A 19,661-nucleotide genomic window follows, 5' to 3' on the forward strand; every position below is an offset into this window, starting at 1 on the left:
TGTGCGCTCTGTCTCAATAATCAGGTGTGTTGACCTGTTTTGCACCTCTTCTGTCATTGTTGTTGTTGCCCCTGCAGTTCCATCCCACACATGTGCGATTACTGTAGCAATAAAATGAACGTGTCCATCTCAGTCCATGCATGTGTGTTTCAGTGCATTGACACCCGTGTGTGCGCGTTCTGGTTCTTGTATACACTCTGATGGGAGTATAACAGGAACATGTTGTGCAGCAGTGGTGTTGACCCTAGATCTCAGTCAGAGCTGGTGGCAGTGGATTGGTGTGTAGAGCCAACCCAGTCCATATATCCCCAGTCCCAGTTTACCTGCTTCCAGACACCATGAACACCTTCCTGGGTTGAGTGTGTGTGCCCTGCCAGACTGCAACGTGAGAATATTTTAATGTTATGGCTAGGGATGGGTATCGTTTAGGTTTTATCCGATACCGGTGCCAAATCGGTACTTTTGAAACGGTGCCGGTGCTCAAACGGTGCTCAAACCGGTGCTTAAAGAATGGAGAACACAAAATTGGTCCAAAAACCTCTCATATTCATCTGTTTTTTGTAAAAATATAACAATGTTAGCCTTTTCTGCAGCTATGGGGCATATATGGTATCACTCTTGGCTGGAAGCAGTGCTTAAACAATGGAAAAAACACAAACTTTGTCCAAAAACCTCTCATGTTTAACTGTTTTCCACTTTTTCTTTGGTCATTTTAGCCTTTTTGGCCAGGGTGAAGGGAGTATCTGCCATCAAACAAGAAGACAGCCGCATGTAGCTATGATGATGTTTGCTAGTTCACCTTACATGCATTAATGTAATAACGTGGTTAGCCTACTCAACGTAAATTACACACGAACAAGATTAAGCTACTCACGCAGAGAAGAACGGCTGCTGCTGCCATCATCATCCATCATCATTTCTGCTACACTGGCAGGGCTAGGGCCCAGGACTCTACTCTTCGGGTTTTTGGGGATGTTGCTAACTCCGGGTCCGATAACAGGCACCACACCCGCAGCAGATGTGCTCGGTGTGAGGTCTCGCAGCAAGCTATCAAATACGGCGCATTTCTGGGCTTTTAAAAAACCCGCTATGCGTCGCCAGGTGTTTCATCGGGTTTGAGGTGTTACCTCCTTTGACAGTATCACAGTATCAGCTTAAAGCACTTGTTGCTGCTGAGTTTGCATATTTTGCTGTGAAGTACAGCCAGACTTTTGACCGCTTCGCCTTGGGCATTTTTAATCTGTAGCTCTGCTCTAAAAGAACGTACGTACCTGGACCCGCCTACTATCCTCGGAAATGTAAAATGATTGGCTAGAAGTGTATCACAGCTCAGGAAAAAAAAGCACCGAAATAAAGCACCAAAATGTGCGCTGCTTTTCGGTCTGGTTACTACCGGTACCCATCCCTATATATAAATCATATAGAGTTTGTATCTGTCTTGTGTGAAACTTGTATGAAAAGCATACAAGAGTGAAAACAGATATAAGATCCCTTGAAAAATTATATAAATGAAACTTGTATGTTTTGGATACTTACTAAAACAATATATGAAAGTAACGAGAAAGTGGCCACTTTCATGAGTAAATCATATAAGCCTTATATGATTCACTATATGAAGTAGGCCACATCTGATGCAAGTCTTTTATAAGTTTTTACTATTTCTTTTCCATATGGGTGGATTTCAGTAAGAAAGCACCTTAACTGAATCTTTTTGGTGTATGAGGGGATTTTATGGTTGGACTTGAGAAGCAGTTTGAGGTAACCAGGAGTTAAGAGTTTATCCTGTCCGTGTAACACATGCAGAACTATTTTAGACGTGTCGGTCAGGAAGCTTTTCTGCAAAGATGTTTCTGTGTCATTTGTGTTTTTGCTGAGTTCATGTGTGGAGTCGTCACCGCTGCTGGCTCCCCATCCCCACCAGTGTACTGTCAGGTTGCTGCTACACTCCCTCGCTGCCTATTTGCTGTGACAGCATGTTTCAGCAGCTTGTGTTGGACGCTCCTGAGTGTGCATGTGCAGAAAAGCCTGTGTGTATGTGTTTGAGGGGAGGTGAGCCCTGTGCTGTTTTCCTGTGCCATACCACTGGAACCGGTGTGAAGACACAGCTGTAGGTAGGTAATGAGGGATCTGGATCAGGGTCACACACACTCAGTTAGATCACTCTTGTGCTCTAAGCTGTGCTGGTCACACCCTGTGGACACATGTAATAATGTACATTAACATTGTACTAATTGTGGCTTCCTGTTTGGCTGTTTGTCATTTAACCCTCCTTAACGTAGTGCTGGTGTTGATGGGAGGAAACAAGGACTGAAGGACTGAGCTGTTTTCTCCTGAAGGGAGGAGGACAGAATAAGAATGAGGAAGCAGGGAAACATTGTTACTCATTAATGTTTAGACTGTGTCTGTTTTTCAAGGCAGACTCAGCGCTGACAGCACTAGTAGCTACTAAACTGAATGTACTGAAGCAGTTTTCAAGGCTTTGTTCACTTCAAATAAAATGCTTTAAAATAATTCCCAGTTTTCCGTTGTGGGACTGAGCCATGGACTTTGTTCTTGTTTGTCTGATTTATAATTATGTGTAGTTCTGTTCTGCATGTCTTTAACTTTGGTCCAGCCTACATTGGTTCTATGGTTTAGATATTCTCAAAAGGTATCACAGATTATTTCATACTTTTTAAGTATAGCGTTATTTTTGTGCCACTATTCTGAGCGCACGTAAAACAATTTGCAGGTGCAAGTGTTGCATTTTGAGGAGAATTTTATTTTGAGTGAAGAAAAGCTAAATTTGAGTGAACAAAATCCATTGCTGCATGCAAAATTGTATTTCAGTGTTTGCTATTATCCACACACACACAGTAGCAGCCCCTCTTGCTCAGTTTTTGCATTTGCGCTTGCTCGCAATGTGTTGCTTGCACGCTCAACATTTCTGCCCGCGAGCGCTCAACTCTTTCTGTACACCATTATATTTGTGCCACAAAACCAGCCAATCACAGACTTGGATGCAAAACGGCCAATCAGATTTTACTCAAACGAGGTAGTGGCGGAGGAACACAGAGTGGCGGAGTTTGAAATATTACTCTTTCTGGGTCACAAAATAAACTTTTAAGAGATTTTCATGTGAGAATATTGCTGTGTAAACTGTGAGCAAGCGCAAATGCAAACACTGAGCGAGAGGAGCTGCTGGTGTGTGTGTGTGTGTGTGTGTGTGTGTGTGTGTGTGTGTGTGTGTGTGTGTGTGTGTGTGTGTGTGTGTGGATAAAAGCAAACAATGAAATACATCTTTTGCACGCAGCAATGAATTTTGTTCACTCAAATTTAGCTTTTCTTCGCTCAAAATAAATTTTTCCTCAAAATGCAACACTTGCACCTGCAAATTTTTTTTTTTTACATGCGCTCAATTTTTTTATTTTTTTTTATGCGCTCAGAATAGTGGCACAAAAATAACGCCATACTTAAGTAGTAATGTAATTGTTCTGCAACTCAACTCGCATTGAAAACTGTCACAAAGAGCAGGTGAGAGCAGCTGTCACTGTGAGGATACTGGTAGAAAGGATCACTGGGATCAGCTGGTGTTGCTCATCTTGTTATCTGCTGATGTTCATCCTTTGGCTTCTGAGCTGGAGTTTCCACATATTTAGCTTTGGGTTGTTTGCTACGAGCTTTGTGTTAGCATGCTGTATGTGCAGTAGCTCACAGCAATGGATGGCTGTTTGTAGTTTCATTACTTTATTACATGTAATGTAATGTGATTACATTAATAACTATTTTCAGTTTCTGGCTCTCTTATCAATCTCTAGCACTCTTTATCCTGTCTTCCTCTCATCGCTCGTGGTTGGAGATTTGGTGCTATATACAGTGGCTTGCAAAAGTATTCGGCCCCCTTGAACTTTCCCACATTTTGTCACATTACAGCCACAAACATGAATCAATTTTATTGGAATTCCACGTGAAAGACCAACACAAAGTGGTGCACATGTGAGAAGTGGAACAAAAATCATACATGATTCCAAACATTTTTTACAAATAAATAACTGCAAAGTGGGGTGTGCGTAATTATTCAGCCCCCTTGGTCTGAGTGCAGTCAGTTGCCCATAGACATTGCCTGATGAGTGCTAATGACTAAATAGAGTGCACCTGTGTGTAATCTAATGTCAGTACAAATACAGCTGCTCTGTGACGGCCTCAGAGGTTGTCTAAGAGAATATTGGGAGCAACAACACCATAAAGTCCAAAGAACACACCAGACAGGTCAGGGATAAAGTTATTGAGAAATTTAAAGCAGGCTTAGGCTACAAAAAGATTTCCCAAGCCTTGAACATCCCACGGAGCACTGTTCAAGCTATCATTCAGAAATGGAAGGAGTATGGCACAACTGTAAACTTACCAAGACAAGGCCGTCCACCTAAACTCACAGGCCGAACAAGGAGAGCGCTGATCAGAAATGCAGCCAAGAGGCCCATGGTGACTCTGGACGAGCTGCAGAGATCTACAGCTCAGGTGGGGGAATCTGTCCATAGGACAACTATTAGTCGTGCACTGCACAAAGTTGGCCTATATGGAAGAGTGGCAAGAAGTAAGCCATTGTTAACAGAAAACCATAAGAAGTCCCATTTGCAGTTTGCCACAAGCCATGTGGGGGACACAGCAAACATGTGGAAGAAGGTGCTCTGGTCAGATGAGACCAAAATGGAACTTTTTGGCCAAAATGCAAAACGCTATGTGTGGCAGAAAACTAACACTGCACATCACTCTGAACACACCATCCCCACTGTCATATATGGTGGTGGCAGCATCATGCTTCTCTTCAGCAGGGACAGGGAAGCTGGTCAGAGTGGATGGGAAGATGGATGGAGCCAAATACAGGGCAATCTTGGAAGAAAGCCTCTTGGAGTCTGCAAAAGACTTGAGACTGGGGCGGAGGTTCACCTTCCAGCAGGACAACGACCCTAAACATAAAGCCAGGGCAACGATGGGATGGTTTAAAACAAAACATATCCATGTGTTAGAATGGCCCAGTCAAAGTCCAGATCTAAATCCAATCGAGAATCTGTGGCAAGATCTGAAAACTGCTGTTCACAAAAGCTGTCCATCTAATCTGACTGAGCTGGAGCTGTTTTGCAAAGAAGAATGGGCAAAGATTTCACTCTCTAGATGTGCAAAGCTGGTAGAGACATATCCTAAAAGACTGGCAGCTGTAATTGCAGCAAAAGGTGGTTCTACAAAGTATTGACTCAGGGGGCTGAATAATTACGCACACCCCACTTTTCAGTTATTTATTTGCAAAAAATGTTTGGAATCATGTATGATTTTCGTTCCACTTCTCACGTGTACACCACTTTGTGTTGGTCTTTCACGAGGAATTCCAATAAAATTGATTCTTGTTTGTGGCTGTAATGTGACAAAATGTGGAAAAGTTCAACGGGGCCGAATACTTTTGCAAGCCACTGTAAATAAAATTGAATTGAACTGAATAATTAAACCTTGCAGCAGGTTACATTTAACACTGCTGTTAATGAAAGTGTGCCTAGTTTGTGTTCGTGCTTCTCCATGTAATCCTGCTGTTGTCAGAAGCTCTGTGGACACCTGAGGCCTGACTTTGTGACTTTGTTCGGTGTGTTTTGCTCATTTGGTCGTCTTGAGAATTCATTGTTCCCTGCACAGATTTCAGGTTCCAGATGAAGGGGCTCTTGGGGATTGTTGGGATTTCCCTCTAATATCATGGGTCCTGCTATGGTTTGGAGCCTGAGTAAGATAAAGGAATTGGTTTGGATTAAATAAATCCATCCAGTGGCCGCTACATTAACACATAACAACTTTGGAATTCTACTAGAAACAGTCGATCATATTTGTTTGTCAAAGCTGAATTCGGGGCAAACTACGCTAAATTAGCGTTTTTAGCTAACAGTTACAATAAGCATAAAAGTTACTGTACGGCTATCATTTGTTAACATGACGCTTGTTCTTATACATGTAATACATTTATTACCAACCTGAGAGTTTATCCGCTGGTCATTCGACATGACGAATGACTTCTGAAGTCTTAATTCAGCTCAAGATGCTGTACATTCCCGTCAGTAACACTTTCGGTCCGCTAGTAAAACGTAGTTCTATTAATCTGCGCTCGATTACTCTTGAACCAGAGGATGTAAGTCCCAAAAAACTGAATTTTGGAACTGAAACTGAATGGTGAGAAGTGAATCTGAAATTATTCGAGAACTAAATTTCTAAAGGATAAAATGCAGTTTCAAAGCAAATAAATTCATTTTCAAAATATAAAATTCAATTTCAATTTAGTGATGATCATTTTCAAACCAATAAATTGAATTTCAAATTAGGCTAATTCAAATCCAGTTTTTAAAAGCATTTATTCAAGTTACAATTCAGATTCAATCTGAGCCATTCAAATATGAATTTAACTTCAGTTTCTGATGGCACAGATTTCTGCCCATACACCTCTCCTTTGGTTTCCTCTCAGATCAAACCTGGAAACTGTAGATGGCTTTCAGCGCACTTCCTTATAAAACTCCGTGGTTTTTGGTAAATTCACCAAAATGATACCAAGAAAATCCAACATGTTACTAATGTGAAGCTCTGTGCTGACAACAGATGAGGCTCTGCTTGAAAGCAGCTGGCTTTCTTTTTCTGTGTGTGTGTGTGTGTGTGTGTGTGTGTGTGTGTGTGTGTGTGTGTGTGTGTGTGTGAGGAAACAGACTCCCCTGTGTGCACACAGAGCGATGGAAGGTGGGAGGAGGCACTGAAATCCCGGATGATGTGCTCAGTGGATGGAGGCTGCCCTGCCTTGCACCAGATTCTGTGATAAAGCATTCCCCCTCACCACCACCAAGCCCTACCCATCCCCCCTCCCCTCCTCCCAGCACAAACCCCCGCACCACCCTAGCACCTCCCTCTCTCCGTGGCACCGCTGTCTGGCTAGGGAGGAGCCTCGAGTGCTGCTGCATCACAACATAGGTTGACATGAGATGTGGTGCGAGAGCGAGGGCGGGTGCATTGTACCGTACAGACATCGGCTCCAACACGGGCACTCGCTTTCCTCCCTGCTTCTCTGGTTTTTGTTCTGCCTACAAAAGCCAAGAAAAAAAATGGCTGAGATGTGACTTCATCAAGGACGAGCTCCGCAAGCAGACGGGAGAAAGAGACAGAGCGAGAGAATCAAAGAGCCTTGTGAAGAGCAAGGAGAATATCTCAGAGGGAGGGAGGGGGGCGAGGAAATAATGAAATAAATCCCAGAGAGGAGAGAGAGAGGGAGGGATCGTCAGAGGGATGTAGCAGTGTGTATCCTCGCCAGCTCGCCACACACACATACATGAACACACACTCACAAACATTGAGCGTGGATTATGTGCTGACAGAGGAGGACAGAGAGGAGAAGGCACACCGGGCGGTGAGCTATCTTATCAGCTATCCATCCTTCCACCCATCCATCTTTCATCAGTCTGTGCTTCCATGTCACACCACAGAGACAATGGATCTGTGCCGAGCGTATGAATCTTCATCCATAACAAGGATGTGTGATTGATGTCTGCGTTATAGCCGGTTGGGCCACGCACAGCAGGCAAGGACTGAATGTAAGCTGCTAACAGCGCTAGCAGGGCAGTGTTTGTATCGCAGCCACGAAGGGCCGACTGTGTGCCACTTAAACGAGAGGCTACACCTGCCGACGAGGGTGACACAGTGCTGCTTTACATGTGAGTGAGGGCTTGCATTGTTATGGTGTCTGCTAGTGCTGCGATTCAGAGGTGTTTCAGTGACATCAACGTGATTTAATGGCAGTGATGCAGACTGGCACATCAGAGCTCTGTTCCACTGGATGCACTGGGATTTCTTAACCTAGATTGACTGGGAAAGCTAATCGTTTGTGACTGAGACTGTGTCTCTGTCTGACACAAATGTCACTGGTATAAAATGCAATAACAATTAAAGCTAGGATAGAAAACAGGGCAGTGATCAGTCTGTTGATGCAATGGGTGACCTTCACAAACCTGTCAGTGTTTCTCTCTGTGCCTTACACAGGATGTTTGCTCACTCCAGGATCAACGTCCTAAAAAGCCCCAAATCTCCATTTTCTCTGTGTGTATGTTGTCAAATAATGCGTGCACACATGCCATACAAGGCTTACATGACAATACTGGAAGTGTCTCTGTCTGTGTGTGCAGGAGCTTTATCAAATCTGAGAAAGTGAAATTGGTGACATCATCGGGGTTATCTCGGGTTGTAAACACACACTTGGGTCACAGTCTGTCTGGAGTCATTGCATTAAAGTCATATAGCAACAATGGTATTTGTCACCAGGTTGAGCAGCTGGGCAGAATGAGGATCCAAAGCAGCTTCATGGTGATCATGTCCTGGTATTTAGTGTCCACTGTGGACACCCTGCTGTGATGTTACCACTGGTTTCCCACCAGGTTGTTTCTTGGAGAGAAACCTGTCAATGTTTGAGGAGATTGTGGTGCAGCTGATTAGCAAGGTGCATCCATGTCATGTAGATAAAAGGTTAGCGTCCATGTGGATAGCATCTCCAAACCGCGGTGCTCATGGTTTAAAGGCACGCTCTGTGGGTGTTACTACAGCACGCTCTTCCTGTGCTTGATCAGTCGCTCGTACTTTGAATGTTTCTTTGCCCAAAGTGACGAGGCACTTCAGCGTTCAGCTTCTCCTTCCTTGGCTTGTTCTCTGCAGCGCTGGGGGGAGTATTACATCTCAGAGGCTATATCTGGCTCTGGAAACATTCTGGGCTTCTTGGGCCTTTAGTGGCTGTGCTGTATGCAACGTGAGTCATGCTGGATATTGATCCTTTCTAACTATTTCTGACTGAGTGGGACTGTGGCACAGAAGGTTTGTTGGAAGTTTCTGTCATGCGTGCCAGTTTTGCTGACTGGACACTGACCTATTATTAGCTCTTTATGGATCAGCTGAACAGCTTTGTCTATCAGCAGTGTAGCCACTGATATGTAATGCTACATAATAACAGATGTGCTGGTTAGTGATGTGACTGTCAGTATCATCTGTACCATGTACAACAGCTGTCTCCTGGTTTTCTTCTGGAGGGCCCATTGATACTGCATTATGGGGCTCCAGTCAGCCTGCAAGTGGTTAATCTGGTTAAACTGGCCCAGTGAACTGCTGCTTTAATATCAGGCTAACCGTGGAGTAGCAAACCTCTTCATGTTACTCTTCTACAATGAGTCCCTAATTTAAAGAGGGAGCAGCATCTGTGTCCAGTCTTTGTGTTGCCACACTGTTGTTAGAAGCTGATGCATGTGGCGTGCAGAGATGGGCAGTAACGCGTTACTTGTAACGCGTTACTGTAATCTGATTACTTTTTTCAAGTAACGAGTAAAGTAAGGGATTACTATTGCAAAAACGGTAATTAGATTACCGTTACTTCCCGTTGGAACGCTGCGTTACTGCGTTACTAAAACCGAGATCTTTTTGCGAGAATGTCTCACGACAGTGACGTAAGCGAGTACGCCGTTAGTGACAACAGCTGTGTGCAGATCAACAGTGGATCACATATCGATTGTGGGAGAGAGTATGAGCGTGCAGCGTTTAAAGCGTGGAAGTACTGACCTTACTTTGAGTTTGATTCCATAAAAAGTGACAAAAACATTAGCGTCCGTTGTGCGTGGGAAGAAAACTTCTTTTTACAGCGATAAAAAACCCTAAACTTCCAAGCAAGCACCGAGTGCGCAACGACGTAATGCGCAACTGACCGCGGCACACCTGCACCAAGGTAAACCTCCGCCTACCGCAGTCCTGCTTTACAGGTGAAAATAGAGCAAAAGGACCGCTGAGTCTTTGACTTTATTTATTTTCTGCTGTGTTTTACTTGCATCTATTTGAAAGAGTGAGTGTAAACACAAAAAATATTTTATTTTATGTGCTGGAATGTGCAGAAAATAGGTTTAAATGTTAAACTAATTTATTCAAGTCAGAGAATGTTGCATATAATAAAATTTTTGCTTGATGCATAAAGTTAAAAGATTAAAACTGATAAAACAAGTTAAAAAAAGAGACGTTTCCATTTGATTACATTTTGTATGATGGATAATGTAGAAAAAGTAGAATTGGGCTGAAAGCTCTATCACTTTATCACCTATTCAGGTTGTAAACTGAATAGACACGAAAACACGATTTTTAAAAATCGTGTTTTTAAAAAGTAACTAAGTAACTAAGTAATTAATTACTTTTGAAAATAAGTAATCAGTAAAGTAACGGGATTACTTTTTTGGGGAAGTAATCAGTAATTAGTTACTGATTACTTTTTTCAAGTAACTTGACCAACACTGGTGGCGTGTAATGGTATTGTGCAGCTACTGCAGTCCCAGCATGTGCACACACTTCCAAGTGTTAAAAGATCAGCGTGAGAGGATATGTGACAGAGCAGGCCACAAGCTAAAGGCTGTGTATTGGTCACTGTCTGCCTTTTGTTACTTATTACTGAACCTTAAAGGCAAGGATGGCTCTGTCAGTGCTGGGAGGTGTTCTGTGCAGAGACCACAGTGTTTCCATCATCAGCACTTCAGATAACACTCCAATTAGAAATGCACACAGCACTCATCCTGGTCCTAATCACCATGCTGGTTGGCCTTTCTTTGGAGCCTTTCTATATACTGATTAGCATTAATATGTACAAACAGTGTCGAGTGATAGTCTGCACAGCTTTCACTGTTGATGTAATATAGTCCCTTAAACTGAGCCCTTTATTGTCCCAATGTATTATTTACATTATAATGAGGAATGCATTGATTTGGCTGAGTACTGGCATACTTGGGGATTACATCATCTCATCAGCCCTGGCTTAGGCAGTGCTTTGAAAATCCACTTTCAGCATACTCATTACTTGCTTTAAGTTGAAGTCACTAATGTAATCCTGTGGGATGCCTCAGCTCACCGATATAATCTGATTGCTCCTGTAAACTGATGTAGCTCCATGGCAACCCAAAAATAACGACTGGTTTTTACGCTATAGCTCATATTGGTAGTCTTTCAAGTCAAGTCAAGTGTTTTTATCTGACCAACTAATCCAGGTCATGTATGTATAGTCAAGATGCTTCATGCTTCTGACATCTTCATTCTACCAGCTGGAGTTTATAAAGTCCAAGAATATCAACAGTGAACACATCAAACTAAAGAGGCAGGTGAGTAATGTTTCAGCAGAAGTAAGTTGGAAAGGCAGTACTTCATGTTTACCTCCTCATCGTTTAGATGAAGTTTGCAGCCAGTCTGAGCCTCTGCTGTCAGACTGTATTTCAGCTGTGACAGGGTCATTATCGTGACCTCCACTGAAAGGAAACTGTCCTCTGTGCTCGCTGACACACTTCTTCAAAGAGTCGAGTGTGGGCTCAAAGCATAGGCGGAATCAGTCGCTGCTCCCTTTTTTAGCATCCCTGACAACTTCTTAAATACATGAACCAGGGTCATGAAATTCTCAGGGCTTAAAAACATTTAAGTTCAGTTCAAAACTGGAACCAAATCAGTTTTGCATGAATCACAATCTAAACCCCCAAATCATCTTTTCTGTGATCAGCTTTGCTCGTGGGCTGTTTCCTCATTTAAGTAGCAGGACTGTGCCACTCTAATGTCTAATGTGGCTTAACAGAAACCATCATTATCGCTTGTATTAATTAAAAAATTCACTGAGTGATCTTAAATCCTTCTTAAAGCCCCGACCCACCTTGGATTCCAGTGTTTCCCTCACAGAGTAGCATGTGTTGGTCAGTGATGTGTTATAGGCAGTACTGAACAAACTGCTTCACTTCAGAGCAACAGTGCAGCCTGATCTACCAGCACATTAGCTGCACCTGCAGCAACAGTTATAATAACGACACAAACTAAAGGAGGCTTTAGGCCAGAGCCCCAGCCTGATGTCACATGACGTCCTGGTTTAAAAGCTTTGGTCTTTTTAATGTCGCTCATTAGAAGCTGCAGCTGCTGAATGATGAGGCCAGGACTTCATGCTGTCATATTAAAGGACAAATGGTTTGTTGTTGGTGTGCCGGTGACAACTGTGAACAGGTTTGATACCAGATAGAAATATGGTTTAAAATGCTTGAGTGTTGTGAGGAGCTGTCGCTGGTGCAGCAGAAGGAATCCTGAAAAGATTAGGATGCTTTTCAAGCTCCTTCCCACAACAGTAGGTCAGAGCTGAGGAACCTTGATCGAAGAATTTTTGTACCTTGGAAACAAAAACAACAACTGCAGCGGCACACATTGTGCAGCCTGCTAGCTTTGTTTGTCTTGGCAGAAAGTAAGCAGGCTTTTACTAATAAATGCAGAAACACAGTTTAGCTGTTTAGGTGGCTCTCAGGAATCACTGACCCGTCCTGTACAGTTACCACATTATCCAACCCCTGCAGTTCATCGGATAATGCGAGTATAAGGAACACTTTCCCCACATCCATGGTGATAGTTTTAATGACCTAAAATCAAGAATTTTACTGTGCTTATCTGAGGGCAGCTGAATGCTGTTCAAACCTGGTGCATGGCTGCCGCTTCGTGATTCTTCTTTTCTTTGCATATTTCTCACGTATACATTTCACAGCTCATCTTAATAATAACAGCTAATAATTAAATGCAGAGTGGTGTGTAAACACTCAGGATACACACAGGACAACCTGATCCAGCTCTAACTGTACACTTTGTCAGAAAGTTTTAAATCTAACCTTAAAACCAGAGAGGGTGGGAGCTGGTTTATCAGAAGATGAAGGCTCTGCCTCCTCTTCTACTTTCAAAGATCCAGAAAGCACAAGTAAGCCTGTAGTGCGAGAGCGATGTGCTCTAATGAGGTGAAACGGTCATTAAGATAAGATGGGGCCTGATTATTTAAGACCTTGTATGTGAGGAGCAGGATTTTGAATTCTGGATTTAACAGGAAGCCAATACAGGAGAAATATGCTCTCTCTTTCTAGTCCCTGTCAGGACTCTTGCTGCAGCATTTTGGATTAACTGAAGGCTTTCAGGGAGTTTTTAGGACTTCCTGATAATAATGAATTACAGTAGTCCAGCCTGGAACTAATAAATGCATGAACTAGTTTTTCAGCGTCACTCTGAGACAGGATGTTTCTAATTTTAGAGATGTTGCACAAATGGAAGAACGCAGTGTTACATATTTGTTTAATATGTGCATTGAAGGACATGTCCTGGTCAAAAATGACTCCAAGGTTCCTCAGTGTTACTGGAGGCCAAGGTCATGCCATCCAGAGTAAGAATCTGGTTAGATACCATATTTCTAAGATTTTCAGGGCCGAGTACAATAACCTCAGTTTGATCTGAATTAAGAAGCAGAAAGTTAGCGGCCATCCAGGTCTTTATGTCTTTAAGACATTCCTGCAGTTTAACTAATTGGTGTGTGTTATTCAGTGAATGGATCATCGGCTTAAATCCAAATTCATCTGTGTTCTTGATGTAACCCAACTTTGACCATGAACCCCACAGTCACTGTGAACAGTCCCACACACTGCTTTGCTGTAGATTCATCAAAGTACAACTAACTAACTTATTTGTCCTTCAGTAAACGTTTTCCAACTCTAAGTGCAGTTATGTCTCATTGTCGTACAGTTAGCAAACACTGACAAACTTCATCCAAGCAGTTTGTGTGTTTGCTGAAATGTGCTGCCCACTTTAAGCCTCAAGTATCGAACTATAGATGATCCATAAATGGGACATTTATTCCTCTTTCCCTGGTGATGAAGGCATCAGTAGGATTGCTGTTGGATGTGTCACTGTGCCCACATGTTTGATGTTGGAAGATGCACAATGACATGGAATAAAAACTCAAATCTGTTAAATTGTTAAAGCAGGAAGAGTTTTGAAACTGTAAGGAGTAGAACATGCACGTATATCAGGAAGTAACAGTAATCAGCTGTCTGGAAAATAAATACTTTCCACCTGTTATCAGCTCCCGTTTGGGAAGTCTGAAGGAAATCTTGCAGTTTTTTCCAGCTCAGGACAAAAGTACCAGGTGATCTTTGTACATTGATTGCAGTGTGATTGCTCTGCACGTGACTCTGTGGGGTTTAGTCGATGTTTGATCGTATCTCCCGACCCAGGTGTGGACTTCTTCTCGAGCTTTGCTGTGGTCCGAGTGGTCGTAACGTTGTCATTTTGTCTTTGCTAGTTAAACAGTTGTTCTGTACATGGTTCAGTTTAAAAGCCCTGTTTGAAAAGAAAAGTGTGTGTGAGTGTAACAGTCACACATCACAGAGCTCAGCTGTCAAAGAGCAGGAGCCGGCGATGACTTAGTTCAGTCTGGGACGTGCTGAACATGAAAGAGAGGGTTAACCACATCAGTCAGTTACACCTCTGTCAGTCATACACCAAGCAGCTGCTCAGGTCAGACTCACACCGATCATTAAAATGCTCAATAAACAATATTCAGGTTTATGTTTCTTAACGTGCAGAGTGATAACGAAGTACAGTTGTGCCCAGAAAAGTATTCACTGTTATCTGTAATAAAATACAGTGACCTCTGATCCAGTAACAAACCTAAACGTGTGTCTTGTACGGTCATACGTGATGTTACATCACACATGTTCACACACTGTGATTTCTGGAACCGTTCCTGAGCTCATGCAGTGACTTACCTCACGTCTGTTTCTATGCAGTGAGGACCCGCCTATCACAGGCATTCACCTGGCGTCCTGCTGTTATACTATAGAGGACGAGCCAAACACTGAAACTGTCAGTTTTCTGTCACAGTTGCCACATCCCAACTGTTTTTAAAGACGTATTGCTGCCAGCAAATAGAGAATGAGCTCATACTTTTGTATTAATAAGTGTGTGTATAGATGGGTTTGCAAACATCTCTTCTCCTGCAGATGTTTATCAGTGCAGCTATTTAGATGTGGCTAAAACAACCTGGTTCAGTTTCGTCATGATGAAACTATTAATTGTACTTTGTATTATCTGTCTCTGTGCATCAGATCAATGAAGGTAACCCTGGCCATGGAAGGTGCTTCACATGCTCTCTTCAGGTTTTAAACTCTGACCTGGTTCTCTGCCGTCCAATCAAATGGATGGATTTCTGTATGAACTGATTTGTTAACAGGATTTAGAAATTTGATTTGATTACAAAGCTCGGCTGTTCTGAGGTTCATCGTCCACTCAGGAGGACATTCTGTGTAAGCTGCAGAAGCAACCTAACAGATATGTCACCGTTTATTTCAGCTGTCGCTCAGTTTGCTGTAGTTTTCTCTAATAAGGCAGCTGGATGTCCAGGCTCCACACCCACAACTCTGAGCACACCTCTTCACTTTTAAGCATCTCTAGCTCCAGAAATAGCAACAGTAGTTTAGTAATGTGTCAGGCCTCCTGCTGCACTGCAGCACACCCATATGTTCTCGCTGCTTGTTCTAACGAAGCAGCTGGGAAGCTTTCTGCCATTGATCTGAATGTGGAAGCGCCCCACATCTGCTTGGATGTATTTGATTTGCACAGAAGTGACATAATTTGTTACTATTTAAGTGCATGGAGCTGAATTTCATGCAGCATTAATCATCTGGTCACATGTTGACTGAGACTAATCCAGAGCCCAAATATTATCAGCAGCTCAGGAACAAGAGCAGCGTTTGAATCTTTTCTTTAGATGGACTTTGTGTCCATTGTTTTGTAGTCTGTGACCGAATTATTCAGATGTTCAATATCAGTGTAATGCTGCCTCCTTAACCTGTTACTCAAGTTACACATATTCAGGAAAATTCAAGTGACAGATTTTTAAAGATTTGAGAGAATTTTGTTCATTTTGTGAGGACCGGTTTAAGACAGACTCTGAATCAGTTTCAGAGACACACTGCAGATTTAGCATGTTAAAGATTACAGCGGGTGAAGCCTGTGTGTTTGCTGGACATCTCTCGATCTACATCTATCAACACTAAAACGCTCTCAGTGGTAGCTTTGTTAGCGTGGACTGTGGCACAGCAGAGCACCATTGTTCTCTCTCCAACACACTGTAGCTTCTATACTTATCAGAATGATGCATTGTGGTGTCTGCTGAGACAGCGCTGGGCAATAGGACGTCTCACTGAAACACTGAGGATAAGCATTTGTTCTGATAAAGTTATTCCAATGATGACAGTAAATCTTATGATTTTTTTCAGCTATTTATTAATAAGTAGGGATGGGTACCGGTGTCCGGTGCCATGATGGCACCGGTTCTGACATAAACGGTAGTAACCAGACCGAAAAGCAGCGCACATTTCGGTGCTTTATTTCGGTGCTTTTTTTTTCCTGAGCTGTGATACACTTCTAGCCAATCATTTTACATTTCCGAGGATAGTAGGCGGGGCCAGGTACGTACGTTCTGTTAGAGCAGAGCTACAGATTAAAAATGCCCAAGGCGAAGCGGTCAAAAGTCTGGCTGTACTTCACAGCAAAAGATGCAAACTCAGCAGCAACAAGTGCTTTAAGCTGATACTGTGATACTGTCAAAGGAGGTAACACCAAGAATCCGATTAAACAGCTGGCGACGCATAGCGTTTTTTTTAAAAGCCGAGAAATGCGCCGTATTTGATAGCTTGCTGCGAGACCTCACACCGTGCACGTCGGGTGGGTTGCCAGTTATCGGACCCGGAGCAACATCCCCCAAAACCCCGAAGAATAGAGTCCTGGCCCCTAGCCCTGCCAGTGTAGCAGAAATGATGAGGATGATGATGCAGCAGCAGCTGTTCTTCTCTGCGTGAGTAGCTTAATGTTGTTAGTGTGTAATTTACGTTGAGTAGGCTAACCACGTTATTACATTAATGCAGGTAAGGTGAACTAGCAAACATCATCATAGCTACATGCGTCTGTCTTCTTGTTTGATGGCAGATACTCCCTTCACCCTGGCCAAAAAGGCTAAAATGACCAAAGAAAAAGTGGAAAACAGTTAAACATGAGAGGTTTAGGACAAAGTTTGTGTTTTTTCCATTGATTAAGCACTGCTTCCAGCCAAGAGTGATACCATGCCACATAGCTGCAGAAAAGGCACACATTGTTATCTTTTTACAAAAAAACCCCCAGCTGAACAAGAGAGGTTTTTGGACAAAGTTTGTGTTCTCCATTCTTTAAGCACCGGTTCGAGCACCGTTTAAGCACCGGCACCGTTTCAAAAGTACCGATTTGGCACCGGTATCGGATAAAACCTAAACGATACCCATCCCTATTAATAAGTGACTTTTATGTATATGTATATATATATATATGCCTGTATATATTGTGCTATTCTTAGTTATTGTCTCTCTCTGTTAATGTTTGTTTATAATGGAGCACTGTAACAAAAAATGATTTCCCCTAGGGATCAATAAAGTATTCTGAGTCTGATTCTGATGCAGTCTTAAAGAATTACAGTGTGTGCTATTGTACACAAGAACATCAGGATGTTTTACCAAACAAATTCTAATTTTGGCTTGGCATCAGTTTATGGCCCCGTCAGTCCCAGTGAGACGATTAGTTACACTGTGTGAAGCCACCCTCGCTCACAGAGAGAATAAGCTCTTCCAAAAAATAACTGTTACGTACAAAACAGCTCATGTATAACCAACTGCAGGAGCCGCAGATACAATCGCTGCAAAATCAGTAAATAGAAGCTCAGTAAGGCTAAAAATAATAAGCTAGGAAACAGTCAGTGTAGCACTGTGTATGTTTAGCTGCATTGCGGTCTTCATAAGGACCTTGTTATCACCTAAATCCACTTGTGGCTGCTGTAGGCTGGGACTACACTGCTGTAGGGTGGGACTACACTGCTGTAGGCTGGGACTACACTGCTGTAGGCTGGTAGCTTCCTAGTTGACCTGCCTGCCCTGTGCCATGTTTTTAAGCAGCTGGCACTGTGAGTGTGAGCTTTACTTACAGTGGTGGCCTTCAAACAGTGCAGACACTGAGGTACTGTTGTTCCTTCTGTGGTAATGCACAGTGTCTACATGTGGCTACATTGTATTTCTGTGTCTCTTGTTGAAAGCTTTGGAAAAGCTAAAAATGAGACCTCAGTTATTATTTTTCAATTGAGCATCGTCCAAGTCTAGAATAGACTGTGAGCAGTGATCTGATGGTGTGATGCAGTAACTTATCGACAAGAAGGACACACCCAAATAAAAACATCTCCCTTTACCTGTTTAGCCTGCACTGGCTGAACAGCTGTAAATTATTATTACTGCTAGGGCTGGGCCATATTATACCGTTCACGGTAATACCGGTATAATGTTAGGCAACGATAGGAAAATGAAATATCGCGATAGAATGGGAGTAAAACGCGCATGCGCAGTGCCTTTGTTTTCATACGCACATGGCCGATTGTTGAGTGAAACAGATGAACCAGAATTGGTTTGTAAAAATGGTGCAACTTCAGTGATGTGGAACTGGTTTGGTGTTTGTCCGTCAGATACACGACAAAGCACATTTTTTTGCAGAACATGCAAGCGGGCTGTCGTTATTGTCGTATTTGTCGGACTAAGATGCTCTTAAATCTGGGAGTAATCTGGGTCCTAAACTCCGTAATCTTCAGGTCAAACAAACACTGCAGCATCACCAAGAGTTAACTGTCTAAATTCTTTCATCTTTAATAAAACGATCAGCATTGCTGCTTTACCAGGTGTAACTATGAAGTTTAACTTCCAGGCATCCATGAAAACAAAATGTATTACATTTAACGGAGTTAGAAGTTAGCAGGAAGTTAGCGGAAGTTAGCGCGCTAGTTTCGCTAGTTACCTAAGCATGATATTGCATGTTCTGACTGAGAGTTTTCTGAAAAAAATCAAACGTACAGCTCTGCTATCACTTCCAACATAAATGAAGACAGGAAACTAAACAGCAGTGACGTTTGTAGGGTTACTGAAGTTGGGCTAGCTGGTATATAATTATATGCTACGTGCTCGCTAGCGACACAGCTATGTTAGCATAACATAAACAGTGAAGCTGGAGGACGAACACTAACACTTTTCCACTTATAAAAGTTAACGTGAAGGTTCCTCATGGTTAGAGACAAATGCAATCACATGGCAGGATGCTGTAAACGGACCAAACTTCAGTCAGGAGAACAACTGAGATAATCCATCCACAATACGAGGTTAGTCATTAATATACTGCAACAACATGGGAATAGAGCAGCTGCCAGAGAATTCAACATTAATGAAACAATGGCACAGAAGTGGAGGAAGCAAGAAGAATGAGTTTAATAAAGTTTGATTTATCTGACTGCTTTGTTTCGCTTAATGTGCCTTATAATCCCGTGCACCTTATGGTCCGAAAAATACGTACTGCACGCTGCAGTTTAATGTTGCAAAGCACCTCTTTTTAACTTCAGTGGATATTATACATGGTTATGCTCAGGATATGTCAGCACATTTCTACTGGAAATGCCTTTTGGTTAAACTTTCAGCAAGGAATTTGCATTTGCACTGTTAAATTTTTATAAAGCTTTAATGTACATAAAAACCAGTTTCTTGTTTAAGTGAAAATAAATGGAAGGTTGTCTTTTTGCGCTAGTAATGTTGTGGAGTTGTATTTTGTCTCGCATCAATTATATCGTCAGTTATATCGTTATCGCAAATTTTCAAATATATATCGTGATAAATATTTTTGGCCATATCACCCTGCTCTAATTACTGCTATAGTAGATATTTATTTATTTATTTACTATGAGCTGAAAATGACAAACAACACTGTAGAAA

The 19,661-nt window shown here is 42.4% G+C and overlaps 1 protein-coding gene across 5 annotated transcripts in view; it reads left to right on the forward strand.

Annotated features, from left to right (window-relative positions):
* Positions 1–19,661, forward strand: part of prkcz (protein kinase C, zeta) — a 101,008-nt gene that overhangs the window by 15,515 nt on the left and 65,832 nt on the right. The window lies entirely within an intron of this gene.

This window comes from Aulonocara stuartgranti (assembly GCF_965226115.1).
Source record: "Aulonocara stuartgranti genome assembly, chromosome: 20".
Taxonomy (NCBI): domain Eukaryota; kingdom Metazoa; phylum Chordata; class Actinopteri; order Cichliformes; family Cichlidae; genus Aulonocara; species Aulonocara stuartgranti.